An 18,193-nucleotide genomic window follows, 5' to 3' on the forward strand; every position below is an offset into this window, starting at 1 on the left:
GGCATGGCAGTGTTTCCCACTGGTCTCTCGCACAGCAGATGATGCCTGCGGAGGGGCGTGAGGCTGGGTGTCCATCTCACTTACCCAGCCTGAAAATGTCTATGTGAAGAAGCGTAAGCAAAACAGACACTTGCGCTAATCACTGTTCAGAGCTTGGCTGCTGAGTGTTTTCTGGGAGCTGCATTGTCAGTTGAGGGCTGCCCACTGCGTGGGGTGGATTCCCCAGCCCTCACAGGATAATTTTATCACGGAGGACAACATTTGTAGTTCTGCATGAGCGGCTCTCCTGGCGAGATAAAGAGGAGACAGTGAGCTGAGGCTGAGGCTGAGAAGGCTGGCATATGTGATGTCTTCGGGGATCGGAAGCTGTAAATAGCACAGAGGGACACACAGAGGCCTGTGGTGGTGGAGGAGGGGCTTGACGGGTCCTGGTAAGTCCTGTCTGTCTTCAAAACATACTCCTCCTCTGAGGGCCCCCTGCCCCTTCAGTGCCTATGAGCCTTGCCTTGGGACCTGTGGGGCACATGTCATGCCACTGGTTGCCATGGTTTTCAAACATTTAACCCATTATTGAGAGAATCCTTAGTAGAGAGCCAAGCCTATGGGGAATGGACATCAAATGGATGAGTTTTCATGACAGGGAAAAGAAATGTTAAGACTAGGAAATTTTAGAGCTGGAAGACAGTCTTTTTTTTTTTTTTTTTTTTTTGGACAGAGTCTCACTCTGTCATCCAGGCTGGAGTGCAGTGGCGTGATCTTGGCTCACTGCAACCTCCACCTCCTGGGTTCAAGCAATTCTCCTGCCTCAGCCTCCTGAGTAGCTGGGACTACAGGTGTGTACCACCACACCTGGCTGATTTTTTGTATTTTTAGTAGAGATGGGGTTTCACCATGTTGGTCAGGCAGGTCTCGAACTCCTGACTTTGTGATCCGCCCACCTTGGTCTCCCAAATAGCTGGGATTACAGGTGTGAGCCACTATGCCTGGCCTGGAAGACAGTCTTAAGATCACCTTGTCCTAGCCCTTTGTTTTGTAGGGAGGAGTTGAGTTCTAGACAGGTTCATACTAAGCCTTGATTTGACCCCTTTGAGTCCAAACCAAGATTCTGCTTGTTTTATGGGTTGAATTGCATTCCTTCCCCACCCCAAGGATTATGTTGGAGTCCTAACACCCAGTACCTCAGAATGTGACCTAATTTGGAGAGAGGGTCTTTACAGAGGTAATCAAAAATATAAGATGATCCAGATAAGCCCTAAATCAACATGATTGGTGTCTTAGGGGATTTCTAATTTAGACACGAAGATAGGCATGTACACAGGGAGAAAGTCATGTGAAGACTGAAGTTAATGCTTCCAGAGGCCTCCTATTGAATGGAGGAAAGAGGCCTGAAACTGATCCTTCCCTGGCACCTTTGGAGGGAGCATGGCCCTGCCTGGCAACATCTTGATCTCAGACTTCCAGCCTCCAGAATTACGGCATAATTACTGTTGTTTAAGCCACTCCATATATGGTACTTTGTTACGGCAGCCCTATGAAAGTAGTATACAAAACCTCATCAAAGGAAGGATTTACAAACTTGGCCATATAGGATAAAGTACATCTATGAATTCTAATAATCTATGCCAACCCTGTGCCTTATGATTATTAATAACTGAGAATGAACAACTTGCAGTCAAACTAGATCAAACTTGAAGCACATTTGGAAACTTAGCTGATACCCAAGGACCTGAGAAACCAAAAATTGTGATTCGGTACAAGCTGGGCAGAGCAGATCTCTCCGGAGGCTGCCCTGTTCCCTAGAAAGTGGCTGCCTCTGGGCCAGGAGAGAAGAACTCGGGCCAAGGTAGAGACCTAAAAGTAGGATTGTGGTTGGGTGCTGTGGCTCATGCCTGTAATCCAGCACTTTGGGAGGCCAAGGCGGGTGGATCACAAGGTCAAGAGATAGAGACCATTAGCTGGGTGTGGTGGTGCATGCCTGTAGTCCCAGCTACTTGGGAGGCTGAGGCAGGAGAATCACTTGAACCTGGGAGGCAGAGTTTACAGTGAGCCGAGATTGTACCACTGCAGTCCAGCCTGGCGACACAGGGAGACCGTGCCCACCCTCCACCCCTGCCCAAAAAAAAAAAAAAAGTAAGATTGCGTTCTTTTTCTGTTCCTTGTTGAATCTCAAAGACAGGTGTCATTCAGAGTCCTAACAATGATTCCGGTGCCATTGACCAAGAAATCACACTGAACCAGTTTGACTCAGTAACTGGGTATGTTAGCATGAGACACAGGAGAGGAGCTTATGGAAGGCAGGTGACAGATCAAATACAATAAATACAGTTACTTTCTTATTTTCAATTGAAGTTTTTCTTAAATCCCTTCAGTCCAATATTTGGATTCTTTTTATTAGTAAGAAGTGAGGTTTAGGGACACCTTGCTGTCAGAGATGCTATCTGGCTGGAACCAATCTTGGAGACAAGGGGTTCAGACCACGTTTGCTTTCACTCCTTTCCTTCTTAAGCTTGGACATTGCATCTGTAGTTCACAAAGCAGCGAGGGGCTCCTGGATTAGCACTACCTTTTTCCCAGATCCCTTTGTCTCCAGGAAAGGGGTCTGAAGCTCTAATCTATTGACACATTGCCAAGCACTGTGATTTGGCTAGCAAAATTCCGTATCACAACTGTGGAAAAAAATTAGCTCTGATGATTGAAAAGCAACGTGGAGCTTGAGAGTTTATCTCATGAAGGGGCACGTGTGGATACGTTGATGCAGAGCTCTCAGAGCTGACTTCTGAGCCTAGCTGAGGGGCCCTGGCATGTAAAATGGGAGATGGAATAGATTAGTCATATTTAAATGTGTTTCTTCTCCCTTTTTACATCAGTGGAATTGTTTCTTCAAATCTTAACTGGAAGCTCAAATAAATAAAAAATAATAAATGTTTAAATGAGTTGCTTTGTTTAAAAAATGGGCAAAGGACTTGAGTAGACATTTTTTTCCAAAAAAGGTATACAAATGGCCTACAAGCACATGAAAAGGTACCTAACATCTGTTACATCAAGTTTAGCTTAAAGCTGCCTCCTTACATATTTTAAGTTTGGTCTAAATGTTTTTCTGTACATCCTGAACTATAACAAGTGGAGGTGTAAACAGACTGTAGCCCACACTTGCGCCAATCACTGATTTTTGGCCAATTAAATGTAGCCAACCATTCAAACTGTGTTCAAATAAGGCAAATGCTGAGCTGTAACCAATCCAGCTGTTTCTGTACCTCACTTCTGTTTTCTGTACAGTTGCTTTCCTTTTTCTGTCCATAAATCTTCTTCTACCACGTGGCTGTGCTGGCTCGCTCAGAAGGCTGCCTGACTCGCAAATCATTCATTGCTTAATTAAATTCCTTTACATTTAATTCAGCTGAAATTTTTCTTTTATTAGATGGTGTCAGAAGTGGGATCAGAAGTAGAGCTTCTAATGACCCTCCAGGAGTGCTGAGTGACCAAAGTGAGGTACCGGCAGAGCTCTCTGAGTTTGAGCAAATTTTTGATCCAAACTGGGCTTGGAAGTTGCCACAGAAACTGGACTGGATCCAGGATTGGATGTGACTGGCTTGGATCCAGTTAGAGGCCTCTTATGTCTGACTGGGTCAGAAAGAAACTGGTAGTAAATGGTAATATTGCAGGGGGCATAAAATTTGGCTTTTGAAAATTTGCAGGGATTTTTGTGTTCTATCACTTTGTCTCATTTTTCTTGGTAGGAAAAAAAAAAAAGGATTGGCTAAGTTGATCAAGGAGACCTGAGCGCAAAGCCAATATCTTAGGTAAAAATGGGATCCTTAATTTCTGAAGAACTGAGTTCCTCCTGGCTTACACATGCATAAGTGTTAGGCCCCAGAAACAGTGAAGTCTTAGAGAAATGGTGAAATCTTACTAAAGATAACTTAGAGTGGAACGTTCCAAATGAACAAAACCGCACTAAAGTGCATTTAAAAATGAGGACTCCCAAATTAGTTTCATCCAGGGATGCCTATTGATATGCAGAAGCTTCTATAAAAATTTTAATATTTTTATTTAAAAACTTTACAAAAGGCAAATTAAAAGCTTAAGTGGCAATTAGTTTAAAAAAAATTAAATCTGCTAACCTTTCAGCTTAGTTACTATCCCAATCCAAAGGAAATAGACCGCAGCACCAATTGACTGGCTTTCGGTAAGCAATGGGTAGATTTTACTTGGGTAAATAATGGGATTGTGTTAGAGGTCCTCCCCTCAGGAAAGTCCCTCTTGGTTAAAAATTGATTTGGCACTATGGGATGTTTACTCCTATTCTCTTTGAATTAATCTGCATTGTACTCTTTGCTGATAGCTGTGGATGACAGGATTAGGCATGTACAGGACAAAGGAATGTGGGGAACTTTTTCTCCCCAAAGAGGAAAACTTGAGAGCTGATGGGATTGCCGGAAAAGATCCCTTCATGACCAACAAGTGGCCGCCTGAACTTTTGATTCAGTGTCGCTGCAATGGGTGGGTCTTTCTCTGGCCTCCCTGAGCTCCTTGCCTTCCCCACCCTGCCACAGGCAATGCTTTTCTTTCTTTCTCTCCTTTCCTGTGCCTGTCTTTTCTGTTACTCAGGATGACCACCTTGCTCAGAGACCACATGATGAAACTCCTGGTGGGAGGTTGGATTAAAGATGACAGGGCCAAACCAAGGGCAAGTTTGAACTTCACCAGTTCGATATTGGGTGCTAAGCAGAGTGGCTAATGTCTATGTTTTGTCACACATATTTTGCAATGGCCAAAATGGAAAATGTTAATTCGGTTACCCCATGCAACCCTTTGGACAGCATCTTACAAAATTGACAGGCTTTTGCCTGTGGTTCTGTGAAACAAATAAAAAAAGTATTTTGTGTTATGGCTTGGCCTCCAGAGCAATGGTACAGTGAGCTGAGTCACTCGGGCCGCTCAGGGAGGGGAAACCCAGGAACCTGACATGCTAGAAAAAGGGTAAGAATTTCTTACCAGACTCTGGCCTCTCTCTCTGTGTGTAAATTGGCTGAATGAATGGTAAAAATCACTGTTTCTCTCCTCTGTAAAGTTTTGATTAATGCAAAAAAGGATTCTGAGGCTAGTCTTAAGTTGTAGTGAATCTCGTGTCGTTTGTGTGTCATTCTGTATGGTTCTGTCATAAAGAGCAGTACATTAGGATAGAACACGGACTTAGGACCCCATAAGCTCGCTATTCAAGATGGCACAGCAAGCTGGTCAGTAACAAACTTTGCTGCAGGTCCCTGAAATGAACAAAGAACTGAATGAGTTTTCATCTCAGTGTATGTCCTTGGGACCTTGACCTTGTAACCACGTGGCAGTACTTTCTCTTGGTCTCTGCCATCTAGGGAACAGGAATTTGGGGGTTCATGTCACAGTTAGCTCTAAAAATTATCTTTAGTTAAAAGTAGTGCAAGCTCAAAATTGACTGCTCTGGATTCTTCTGGAAAGAGCAATGGAAGCTGCCAAATGCCGCAGCTCAGCAACTAAGGCTTTGCCATTTTACCGTGGTGGCCCTGGGCTCAATCCTGACTTAGGGAATGAGTGCTTTCTGGTTTGATAGCTGTGTGGCTTTTACAATTTGTTGATTCTCTTTCCCTCCACGAAAAACTTCTAGCTTCCCTTAAATTTTCCTTTCTCTTAAATTTTCCTTTCTCCGAGCTACTTCTGAAGATTCTAAATGTTATAAAAACTGCTTACCGCCTCTTTGAAAATACCTCATACACTTGTGGTTAAGTCATAAGCATAGTTGAGGCTTGTTGGTTTCACTTGTGAGGTTACTTTTGGTAAAGTTTAAAAACCAGAATTATTGGCCATTTGGCCTGGCTAAAGTAGGGTCATAAGAAATTTAAAAGGATTTTTTTTTTAGAGAGCACTATGGTTAAAAGTCAGCTTAATTAAAAGTTGATATCCAAGCTATATGTATATTTAAAAGGCTTTATGGTTTTTCTTCTCTTGGATCTTATTTTTCTGAAGAAAAAGGGTTTTTCATTTCTTCTCAGTTGACTTAATTATTTTTCTCCATTTTGTCTTCTTGTCATTCTTAATGCACATATAAGAGGACCTAAGGTAACTTCTAATAGCCTGGGACTCCTTAAGAAAAACAGAGGAGTTGCCATAGACCCCATTTTGGTAAAAAGCCTCTGTTTTCCTCATGGAAGCCTAGGAATCGAAAGTGGATAGATTCCTCTCAAAATCTAAGGCTCTGTTCTGTTTCACATTTTGTTATTTGACAGTTTTGAGTTTTGGGGTATCAGAAATTATGAGAGAGGTTTGGTGTGTAATAATTAGGTAGGAAATATACTTTAGGGATGGCTAATGGCATTTATGGGGAATACTCGGCTCTTTGTACCCTTGGATCAGAGAAGCATGCTCTTGGCCACCTAGAAGGATGGAGATATCCCCACCCCAAACTGAGAGATAAGACTCCTGTGGGATATGTGCTGACTGTAAAATGGGCTCATTGGCTTTAGGTTGCCATGAAATGAAATGCACAGTAAAAGCATTGCAATGTCTTCTCCCATAGCATTTCCCTCTTTGGGGGGATCCAGGATGTGATATAAAAGTGGGATGCTTAATTTTGGAGATCTGTTTTTTACTTCCAGCTGTGTCTGCTTATTAGGCCCTAGAAACTGAATGCTTTTGTGGCCCTATTCCTTGAAGGGCTCCATCCTAAAGTCACTAATCCAATTAAGACACTTAAAAACTGCCAAGTGAAAAAATCTTACAACTACTGGATCTTCTTCTGTGTATAGTTATATATGTGTTTTTTGTGTGATGTTTATATAAAAGAGCTCTAATTGATTGGTTTAAAGAAAAACAAGCACTTAAATCACTAACGACATTTAGTCTAAATTAGGCAGGTCAGATACTAGGTTTGCTAAATGCTTTAAGGTCATAAACTGCTTCTTTGACTTTTGAAAATTGTTCAACTCTCATGTCTTACAGCTAGGTAAGGCCTGAGGACATTGGGAGTTAGCCATGCCCCTAGCTATTCCAGAAAGAGACAGACCTTATCTGTACTTCTGTCTGGTGTCCTAGACTCCAAACCTAGTACATAATTAAAATCACTTACTTAGCAAGTTTTTCACCAAAAATAAAAATTGCTAAGATTTAACATTGTAACAGGTAATTAAAACTGCTGAAAAACATGCAAGTTATGTAAGGAAAATAAAATGTGTTTTTAGTAAAATATTATAAGAAGGCATGGGATGTAAATTTTTGCCTAGTTTAGAGGGTTAAAGAATTGTTTTAAATGAGATAGGATAAAGCTAAAGGTTTGAACAAGTTGTGAAAGATTTGCGAGAAATGAATTGTAAAAGATTCTGTGTATGAACATATTGGCTAAATTTAAAGGGGTACTATGCAGTTTTTTCTGTAAATTGAACATTGGAATGAAAGCACACCAGGGTTTTCTTAGAGCATTGATATGCTCTTTAACAAAAATTTGTCAAGAGTTATTGAAGGTTTATGAAAATCTCACCTTATGGTCAAACTGATTAAGATTGATAAATTTGTCTATAAGGTTTTCTTAAAGATTGGGGTTAACATTAATAATACACTAATGGCGGGGCACAGTGGCTCATGCCTGTAATCCCAGCACTTTGGGAGGCTGAGGCAGGCAGATCACCTGAGGCCAGTAGCTCAAGACTAGCCTAGCCAACATGGAGAAACCCCGTCTCTACTAAATACAAAAATTAGCCAAGTGTGGTGTGCATGCCTATAGTCCCACCTACTCAGGAGGCTGATGAGGCAGGAGAATCGCTTCAGCCCAGGAGGCAGAGGTTGCAGTGAGCTGAGATCACACCACTGCACTCTAGCCTGGGCAACAGAGTGAGACTCCGTCTAAAAAAAGAAAAAGTACACTACTGCAAGGGTAAAATTTGGCTTTCTCTTCTCTCTTAAACAAGAGTTTCAAGTAGTATTAAAGGATAATGAAATATTTTTGTTTGCCTTTTGAATACTAAAAAAAGAAGGGGAAGATAAGAGACAGACTGTTTGGAAAACTGTCTTCTATCAATGAGTAAATGTTTTTGCCTTTCTAAAATTTTTGAGTCTTCATTTTGGCTAAGTGAATGACTTATAGTAACCTGGAATTTTATTTCATAATATCAAGTGTTTTAAACCTTTAACATGTTTGATAGGCTTCCCAAAATCAAATTTCAGCTTCAAAATTGTGTTTTCTGACCTCTCACTTTGAGATGCTATAGAGGGTCCCCGAAGCATTCAAAAGAGAGGTAAACAGGATTTTTCGACATATTAAGTTACATGGGAAGCATTGTCAAAATAAAAAACGTTTAACCCTCTTCAGGTTATACTTTAGTGAATGATATTAATATATGTTCCAAAATTATATGGGATTTCTAAAATTTTAATATGTCCAAGTATATGCTATCAATCATAATTATGGTTATTAAGTTATTGTAAACCACAGAAATAATCAAATTTCCTTATCAATTGTGTCTTTAACTGTGACTACTTAAAGTAAATTCCACAGTTAATTGCTTAATGCCGATTCAGTTTCTGAAAACTTCACAAGCACACAAAATCCTGGAATATGGTGTCTTTTAGGAGGTTCATGAAAGAATGGAAAGGACCCTGAAAAGCACAAGTTTCTGATAACTTTAAAATCATATCATTTGAACTGGGTAAGAATTCCTAGAACTTTAATGAGAAGACTGACTGGTTTATAAAACTGCTAACCCAAGTAGAACAAAAATTAATTGAATACCAAGAAAACACTTTGCCAGATTTTTATGCTAAATCAGCTGATACTGAAATTGTTTAGATATACAATTTAAATGAACTCCATGATCTAAGCTAAATTACCTATGATAAACCATCAGTCATCAGTGCTATGCACCTAAATTGGAGAAATATCTGGTATTCAAGAAGACATAAGTCCAATGTTAATTAAGCATGGACTCATGGAGAACCAGGACAGCTGCCTTGTTCTTCCTCAATTCTTAAAGTTTTTGTTTTTAAAGATCTACATTCTCTGACTCCTCATGGAAAATAAAATAATTTAATATATATTTAATAAGTTAAATATATATTGGTGTGGTGACTTCTTTTTTTTTTTTTTTTTTGAGACGGAGTCTCGCTCTGTCGCCCGGGCTGGAGTGCAGTGGCCGGATCTCAGCTCACTGCAAGCTCCGCCTCCCGGGTTCACGCCATTCTCCGGCCTCAGCCTCCCGAGTAGCTGGGACTACAGACGCCCGCCACCTCGCCCGGCTAGTTTTTTGTATTTCTTAATAGAGACGGGGTTTCACCATGTTAGCCAGGATGGTCTCGATCTCCTGACCTCGTGATCCGCCCGTCTCGGCCTCCCAAAGTGCTGGGATTACAGGCTTGAGCCACCGCGCCCGGCCCTGGTGTGGTGACTTCTAAATGGAGTAGTTTATGACTAAGGTTTAGTTTATCAGTTTCTCATATTCGTTTATCAGTGGGAAACTGAAACGAATATGGGAATATGGGAAACTGATAAACTAAACCTTAGTCATAAACTACTCCCTTTAGATAAACCATAAGGTTTAGTTTCCCATATTCCTGGGAAAACAATCAAAGCTTCAGGTACATTTTGCTATCTGACGGGCCATTTAAACATTTACAGAGGAATTTCATTCAATTATCATTTTCAATGCATGTTTTCTGGTTGTATAAAAGCTTTCCCGTGCAAGAGGGCTGATGTTATAACAGTAGATTATTATGCCACAGCATAATTAATTTCACCCGGTAAAGAAAGCTTTTTATGGTTCCCTGACTGAGGACAATCAACCCCTTCATAATTCAGAACTCAAAGATTGGATCTTCTGAGAACATCAGAGAAAGACTGCCCTTGCCATGCATACTGCAACAAAACTTCAGAACCTTGAACCTTGGGTTCATAATCTCACAACAAAGAAGGGTCCCTCCATATTCTTGGAGCTGTACACCCATTGGAACTCTTAAGGTAAAGCTAACCAGGAAAATTTCTCCCCAGAAGATGGGATCCTTAATGTGAGCAGCTTTTCCCAATATCACGGATCAAGATTTCTCTACTATCATGAGACTCTTATCTTTGAATATTTTTCCCTTCCTTATGACTCTATAAACACTAGGAGTGAAAAGGGGGGTCTGTTGTGTACACTTATGGGGTATACTTTTATTTGTGAAGGATTTTGCAGCCAGTCTTATACATGGATAACTTACACCTTGATGGATGAAAGATGAGGGAGCAATGTAGGTGATAAACTTAATGGTACATACGTTGCCTCCTCATCAGTCAGAAATAAAACATTGGTTCACTCCTCTTAATTCACATCATAAGTTAAAGACAATATTGCCAGGAGGCCTTCATTCTTCTAGAAGGGCATCATTTGTTAGGTCCTTTTTCCATGGTTTGGGGTAAATGAAGCAATGATTTAAAATGTATCCCTCATGATAAACTCTATAGCAGATTCTACTTTAAAGGCTATAGCTATATAACAGAATTTAAATTCTCTTGTGAAAGTTATACTAACTAATCAAATTGCTCTAGATTATTTACTGGCCAAACAGAAGTATGTGTGGAGCTGCTGGCACTTGTGGCCTGTAGAGAAATATATCACATCAGGTATTATAGAGATTCAGTTGTAGCCAAGAGACTGCTTAGTTAAGTAGGTAGACTCTTTATCTAGCTGAGTCTTTGATCTATTTGTTTTTATGTGGTTTGGTTTATGGGGACCCTGGGTAAGTCGAATACTCTAAACTCTTGGTATTATCCTCCTGATAGTCATCATAGTAGTCTCCCTGGTGTGCTGTATTCCCTCAAAGGTTTTAAATGTTTGCGTGTGGCCATCTCTAAAAGGTCAAATGGTCTGTCTTCAACTGGCATGACAAGAGCTGAAAGAAAAGTGTGATCATGAGGACACCATAACCCATGAATGACATGCTGAGACTGGAAACTCAAAATCATGGTAACTGAGAGTGGTGCTAAGGTTCTAAATTGTGGTTACACTCTCATCTAAGAGAACCTGAAAAAAAGGGAATTTTTTTAAACAAAATTATGAGAGGCCATTGTTTTGGACTGAGCTTATGCACTAGGCCCCAACAGACCAAAACAAACCAAAACATAGTCACTTGCGCTAAATGTGACATAATCAAACTAAGACTTTAAGGAAACTTTAAGGAAAGAATAGACCAGGTTTTGTTTTTCTCCTCTAAACGGGATGTTCCAGTATAAGGAGGTACCGTCTCTTCAGTCAGTCCTTGTCCCCACTTTGCAAAACCCACTGTTCTACTGTTTCCCAATGAGTTTCAAGACCAAATAAGTATGTTTACGACGGTGAGAGTGACATTAATGACTAAAGTTTTGGCCAATCTCTCAAAATTGAGATGACGATCAAACGAGGAGAATTGTTAAATCAAGCTCAGCCTAAAGCTGCCTCCTTACCTATTTTAAGCTTGGCCTAAAGGTTTTTCTATACGTCCTTAATTATAACAAGTGGAGGTATAAACAGACCACAGCTTACACTTAAGCCAATCACTGAGTTTTGACCAATCAAATGTAGCCAGCTGTTTGAACCATGTTCAAATAAGGCAAACGCTGAGCTGTAACCAATCTAGCTGTTTTTGTTTTCTATACCTCACTTCTGTTTTCTGTATGTCACTTTCCTTTGAATCTTCTTCCACCACATGGCTGTGCTGGAGTCTGAGCCTATCCTAGCTCAGAAGGCTGCCTGATTCGCAAATGGTTCATTGCTTAATAAACTCCTTTAAATGTAATTTGGCTGAAGTTTTTCTTTTTATCACTTCATAAGCCACTGGAGAAATGCAAATCAAAACAGCTACATCCCACTTTACACCCATTAATATGACTATTCCCCAAAACAAAACAAAAATAAAAACAAACAAAACCCAGAAAACAACAAATGTTAGTGAGGATCTGGAGAAATGAAAACATTTGTGTACTGTCGGTGGGCCTATAAGATGGTGAAGACACAGTGGATAGCACTAGGCAGTTCCCCCACCGCAAAATGGAAATATAAATACCATATGATCTAGCAATTTTACTTCTGGGTACACCCAAAAGAATTGAAAGGAAAGACTTAGGCAAATATTTGTACAACCCATGTTCATAGCAGCATTATTAACCATACCCAAAGGATGAAAGCAACGCTAGTGTCCATGGGTGGGTAAATGGATAAATACAATGAGGCAGACATATACAATGGAATATTATTCAGCCTTAAAAAGGAAGGAAATTCTGACATATGCTCTAACATGGATAAACCTTGAAGACACAATGCTAAATAAAGTCAACCTTTCACAAAAGGACAAATACTGTATGATTCCATTTATAGGAGGTACCTGGAGTAGTCAGTTTTATGTTATATACATGTTACCACAATTTTGAAAAAAAGAGCTGCTCTCTTTGAATTTTTAAATCTGTATTTTTATGTATTTGATCTTTTAAATAAGATTTCTCCACATTTCTCACCTACCCTAGACACATGGCCCTAAAGCACCTCAGAAGAAGCTGAAGGAAGTCAGGCTCTATAGCTTTCAAGCCCCTGGACTCCTGGATCCAGAAGTTAATTCACACTCTGATCTCAGAGAAGTTCAAGACCTTCAGCAGAGCTTTTCCTGGCTGGGGCATTTTTGCCCCTGAGATATGTCATTAAACACTGTAACCAGGAACTTCTGTTCTTACCCCTGTCCTTCCCTTCACCTTTTATAATTACTAAATGCAATGTTTTATTTTTCCAAATACAAAACAATAAAACAGTTATAAAGAAAGAATTCTTAAGAAAATCACCATATAAAATGAATTTAAAGTCTACCATAAGACTCACCTTAGAATGAAAATAGCTTAAATCTTTTAAGCAGGTACACCCTATTCCTGAGAAATACTTATCTGATTAGTAGAATTACATTTCCTTTTGAGTCTGCTCCCCCTGTATAGACAAATGATCCCGTGTCAGATTACCGGGTTAATTGCAGCAGGACCTGCAAATAGTTTGATCTTGACCCTTTCGGGACTGGCATGATTTAAAGCTATGGTATTTTCTGGTTGTTCCCGAGATAAAATTGGCTAAGGACTATGGGAAATAAGGGATTTCTCTTTATTTCAAAATTGTATGTGAGAAATAAACCTCTCCAAGTTTTCATATTATAGATTTTTTTTAAACAAAAGGTGTGAATCTAAACTTGATGATACAAAGACCTGCGATCTATTCATGTAAATCCTTTGGAGGGGAATTTTTTTTTTATTTTGTCTGAAGAGATTTTGTAAGATTTTTCTAGACTGAATTTGGAAGCAGCTGAGAATCTGGCCCATTATGTTTTGATAGAGATATAATATTCAGATTTCCCAATGGGCAATGTTACATTTCTGAAACTTCTTTAAAAATACGTTTTTTAATCTAGTTGGGTCTTATGAAGAATCACATGCAGATAACATGCTACAGCACTTGTTAACATTTGGGGCTGTCCTCTTCTCAATGTTAGACACCATCTTTGGTGATGATGCCAGGTGCTTAGGGAGTTGTCCACATACATAATTCCTTAAATGGAAATTCTATCAATGATAACTTGTTTTGGAGAACATTAATTTGAAGGGAGCTTGCATTCCAGGGATGTAAACTCAGCACTATTCATAAAATTCTTCCTGAAATTAGTTTCTCTCTGGTTATAATGTGTCTTTCTCTGTACATATATTTAAATGCTAACTGGATTGAAAGGTATTTAGGTAAGCGGGGTAAAATGAAATCAAGGAAAGCTTCCAAGAGGAAGGAAGACACATAGGCAGTGATTTCAGGAGCAGAGAGACACAGTTCAGCAGTGAAGAAGCGGGAAAGAAGGGATTTTTAGAAAGTATGAAGCCTGGCTGAGCGCAGTGGCTCACTCTCGTAATCCCAGCACTTTGGGAGGCCAAGGTGGGTGGATCATGAGGTCAGGAGTTCAAGACCAGCCTGGCCAATATGGTGAATTTCCATCTCTACTAAAAATACAAAAAAATTAGCCAGGCATGGTGGCGGGTGCCTATAATCGGAGCTATTTGGGAGACTGAGGCAGAGAATTACTTGAACCCGGGAGGCGGAGGTTGCAGTGAACTGAGATCGCGCCACTGTACTCCAGCCTGAACGACAGAGTGAGACTCCACCTCAAAAAAAAGAAAAAGAAAATAAAAGAAAGTGTGAAGCCCATGGATGGTGGGTAGTAAATCCATTCACCTGTGTCAAACAGACCCTGAATCAAACAAGATCTGAAGGTAGGTAAATTATGATACATGACCTTGGGATAATAGTGTGAAGCCATTACAATTAATTTCATTAAGACTGGAGTATAGCAGTTGTTCATGCAGTTTAATAACTAGGCAAATGCAGTTTTATAACAATTATGCAAAATGAAAAAAGAACCTAGGACTTGCAAAACAAAACCTATACTTTTTTCCTTAATCATAGGATAATAGGTTTTTTAAAAAATTCCTATTGGTTTTTACATTTTTGTTACCTATTTCTTCAAGATAAAAATAACTATTTTACTTGTTTTCAAATCAAAGAGGTAGGAGATACAGGTGCAGGTCAGGTGCTTTGAGTTTGAGAGAACCCACCGTTTTAAAAAATTTAGATATTTGATTAATTTTCTATTCTTAGAGTTGTCACACAACTTTTATAAAAAGGAAAGATAATTTTGTAGAAGAATAAATTTTAATAAACACTTGCTCTAAATTAGCCATATCCTAAAAATAATAGTAAATTTATATGGGAATACATAGGCAGTACTATTAAATAATTTTTTGAAAAATGAAAATAAATTCAGGTAAATTCATAAATGTAAAGATATGGAGAAAAAAGATTAGATGGAAATATTTCAAAATTCAGGTTACCTCTGAATGACAGTGTTATCAGCAACTTATTTTCATCTATGGATATTTCTATATTTTCCAAGTTGTTCATAAAGCATGTATATTACTCTTAAAATTAGTGAAAATACCTTTCAGCAATTTTTTTTGTCACTATGAAAAGCAGTATGTTGATTCCTCAAAAAATTAAATATAGAATTACCATATGACCCAACAATTTCACTTCTGCAGATATAAACCCAAAATATTTAAAAGCAGGGACTCAAAGAAATATCTGTGCACTCATGTTCATAGCAGCATTGCTCTCAATAGCCAATGGTGAAAGCACACAAGTGTTTGTCTATGAAGGCACAAACAAATGATATGTAGCATGTATACACAGTGGAATATTATTCAGCCCTAAAAAGAAAGGAGAGTCTGACACCTGCTCCAATAGCGATGAACCTTGGAGACATAATGCTAAGTGAAATAAGCCAGTCACAAAAGGCAAATACTCTATGATTTCACTTATATGAGATATTTAGAGTAGCCAAAATAATAGAGACAAAAAGTAGAATGGCAGTTGCCCAGGAGCCAGAGAAGAGATATTGGGGAGTTAACATTTAGTGGTATAGAGTTTCACTTTTGCAAAATGAAAAGAGCTCTGGAGATGAACAATGATGCTGGTTGCACAATACTGTGAATGTATTTAATATCACTGAACTGTACACTTAATAACGGTTAACACGGTAAACTTCATGTTATGTATATCCTACCACAATTAAAATATTTTAATTCAATTTTAATTCAAATTCAGATAACACTAGGAACCCAGATAAAATGATAAAGTTGGTGATGAAGTTGGAAAATGGTGTGCCAAATCACGAAGAGCCTTGAGCTCCCAGCTGATTTGTGACGTCAGAGCCGTGGGAGGAGATATGGAGAGGTGGGCTGGGGAGGCCACCAGTCTGGCCACCATGCTCAGGATGAGTTGGGTAGGATTAGCAGGCGAGAGGGAGGGAGCCAAATGTTATCCCAAGCATTATGTCCTGGATGCTCTGCCTATGTCTCCATGTTTATGACTAGGGAGACACAGACTAAGAGAAGTGGTTTGCCCCATGTCCTAGCAGTAGCAGGTGCCAGAGGCCTGTCCTGAGCTTCAGATGGATATGACCCCATATTCCTGCTCTTTCCTTCATACTATTCTACCTCCATGTATTATAAAGGAAAACAAAGGGGGGAAAGTGGTGGGAGAGGAGAAGATGATGGAGAGAATGGAAAGAAAGGAAACAAGAATAAAGAGAGAGACAGTCAGCAGACAGGATAAGATTCAAAGCTGCAAACAAGAACAAACTTTTAAATAAGGCCCTAAGTCTGCATTGAACTTTTGACAATTATGGTTTGTCAGCATGGTAACTGATTCATAATTATGTTATGGGAGTTTAGCAACTGTATACGTAACTGGTGCAGAGCAGTTGCAGAGTTGTTAATCCTGAATGTTTATTACCCACCATTTCATAAATAGCTTAATAAATCTAAACAAGTCCAATTTATGGGGATGGTTATGGCATTCTATTCAAATTTCAAGCAATTACAATAAAAACACATCTATTGAGGGAAGAGCAGTTTTGTTATTTTTTAAATTTGATACTGGAGGATGGCTGAGACTTGACATCCCCTTGAGCTGGTCTTTGCTCCATGTCTGGGCCCAGGGGGTAGGGGCAGGACAGCAATCAGAGGCTGTCTTTGAGTTGTTGTCTGCCAAGGAGATGGAGTGAGATACAGGTTGTCATTTGCCATCATGTTTAAGGATCTAGTTTCCTGGTGGTCATGACATTTCAAGGCTCGCCTTGGACCCTGCTGTGGTAGAGTATTCTACCCCTCAGGTTGGGTAGGTGTTGGGCATTTTCTAGAAGGTGAATGATTTGGGACGGGCCAGAAGCAATGATTTCTCTCCTTACATCTCCTTTCAAGGTCATGGACTTCTCTGATCACTGCCAGGAGTTCAATGCAGCCTACAATACAGGGTTGTAGGTAGAATCAGAAAGAAGACAACCCCCACCACCACCCCCGCCCCCTGCCCAACAAACTTAATGGTATTACTTACCTCTTGATCCATGCATTTTCTCTTACTCCTGATACTTTGCCTTTCTTTCATTGTTGCCTATTAGGGAGGCAATTGGTTGAAAGTGATGCAACAAGCGGGGTGGGTGGGAGAGACAGAGAGAGACAGAGAGAGAGAGAGACAGAGACAGAGAGACAGAGAGAGAGAGAGAGAGAGAGAAGTAGAAAAGGCAAGGGACTAAAAGAGTCAGCCTGGGCTGTTATCCCTACTGTGTGCCTTGAACAAGTCAATTCTACTGCTGCATCTCAGTGTCCCCTTTCAATGCTGACATTCTGTGGTTCTGTGATTCAATGAAAGGGAACAGCAGGTGAATTAGAGACAGCCGAAAGCAGTGGTTCGCAGAGGAGGAGCCCTGTCCAAACTGGAGACAAGACTTTACATCACCAAAGATAGAAATTTGACTCTACCTTCTTCCAGCTCAAATGTTGATTGAGAAACAACTTCTCCACTGTGAAGGGCAATGTTTGAAACTGCACATGAGTAAGGCTCATTCTCTCCCTCCCTGAGAGTTTGAATCTAGCAGAGTAGGAGATGCATACACAGGTAATTATAGCACAAGGAGGTAAATGCAAATTGACATTCTGAAGGAAATGTTTTAGGTGTACAGAGAAGGAAAGTTGCTTGTTTGAATTGGAGAAGGATGTGTTTAGTTCATCCTTCATGGAGAAACTTATGTTTAGCCTAGGCCTTCAAGGATGAATGAATAGACATCCCCCAACTGAGAAAATAGGAGAAGAGCACCACACGTAAATGGAACAGCAAAGGCAAGGAAGAATGGAAGAACATTTATTTACTTGGTATATGCCAGGTTTGTTTGTGATCACTATGGATGCAATAGTAAATAAGACAGTCTCTGATCTCATGGAGTTTACAGTCAAGTGGGTGGCAACAGGTATTAAACAAGTATTCCTATACATGAACACAGTGGTCTTAGGAGATGGAGATGTCTGTGTGCCTGAAGTGTAAGGTATGTGGTGGGGAGAAACTGGGCATAAACTTAAAAATATACAAAAGGTTGTGGAGTGTCTTGACTGCAGTGTATTTTATCCCTTGAGTAGTAGGGCACTAACAAAGATTTTGTTAGTAGTGAAACATTAGCTGACCTGTGTTTTAGAAATAAAACAAAAACAAAAACTGAGGAAGGAATACATTAGATGGAAAGACACTGGATGCTGAGAAAGCAATTAGAATGTTACTACTACAGTCTAAGAAAAAGATGATGAGATTGGACCCTATCCATG

The sequence above is a fragment of the Theropithecus gelada genome, chromosome 13, assembly GCF_003255815.1.
Source record: "Theropithecus gelada isolate Dixy chromosome 13, Tgel_1.0, whole genome shotgun sequence".
Lineage (NCBI taxonomy): Eukaryota > Metazoa > Chordata > Mammalia > Primates > Cercopithecidae > Theropithecus > Theropithecus gelada.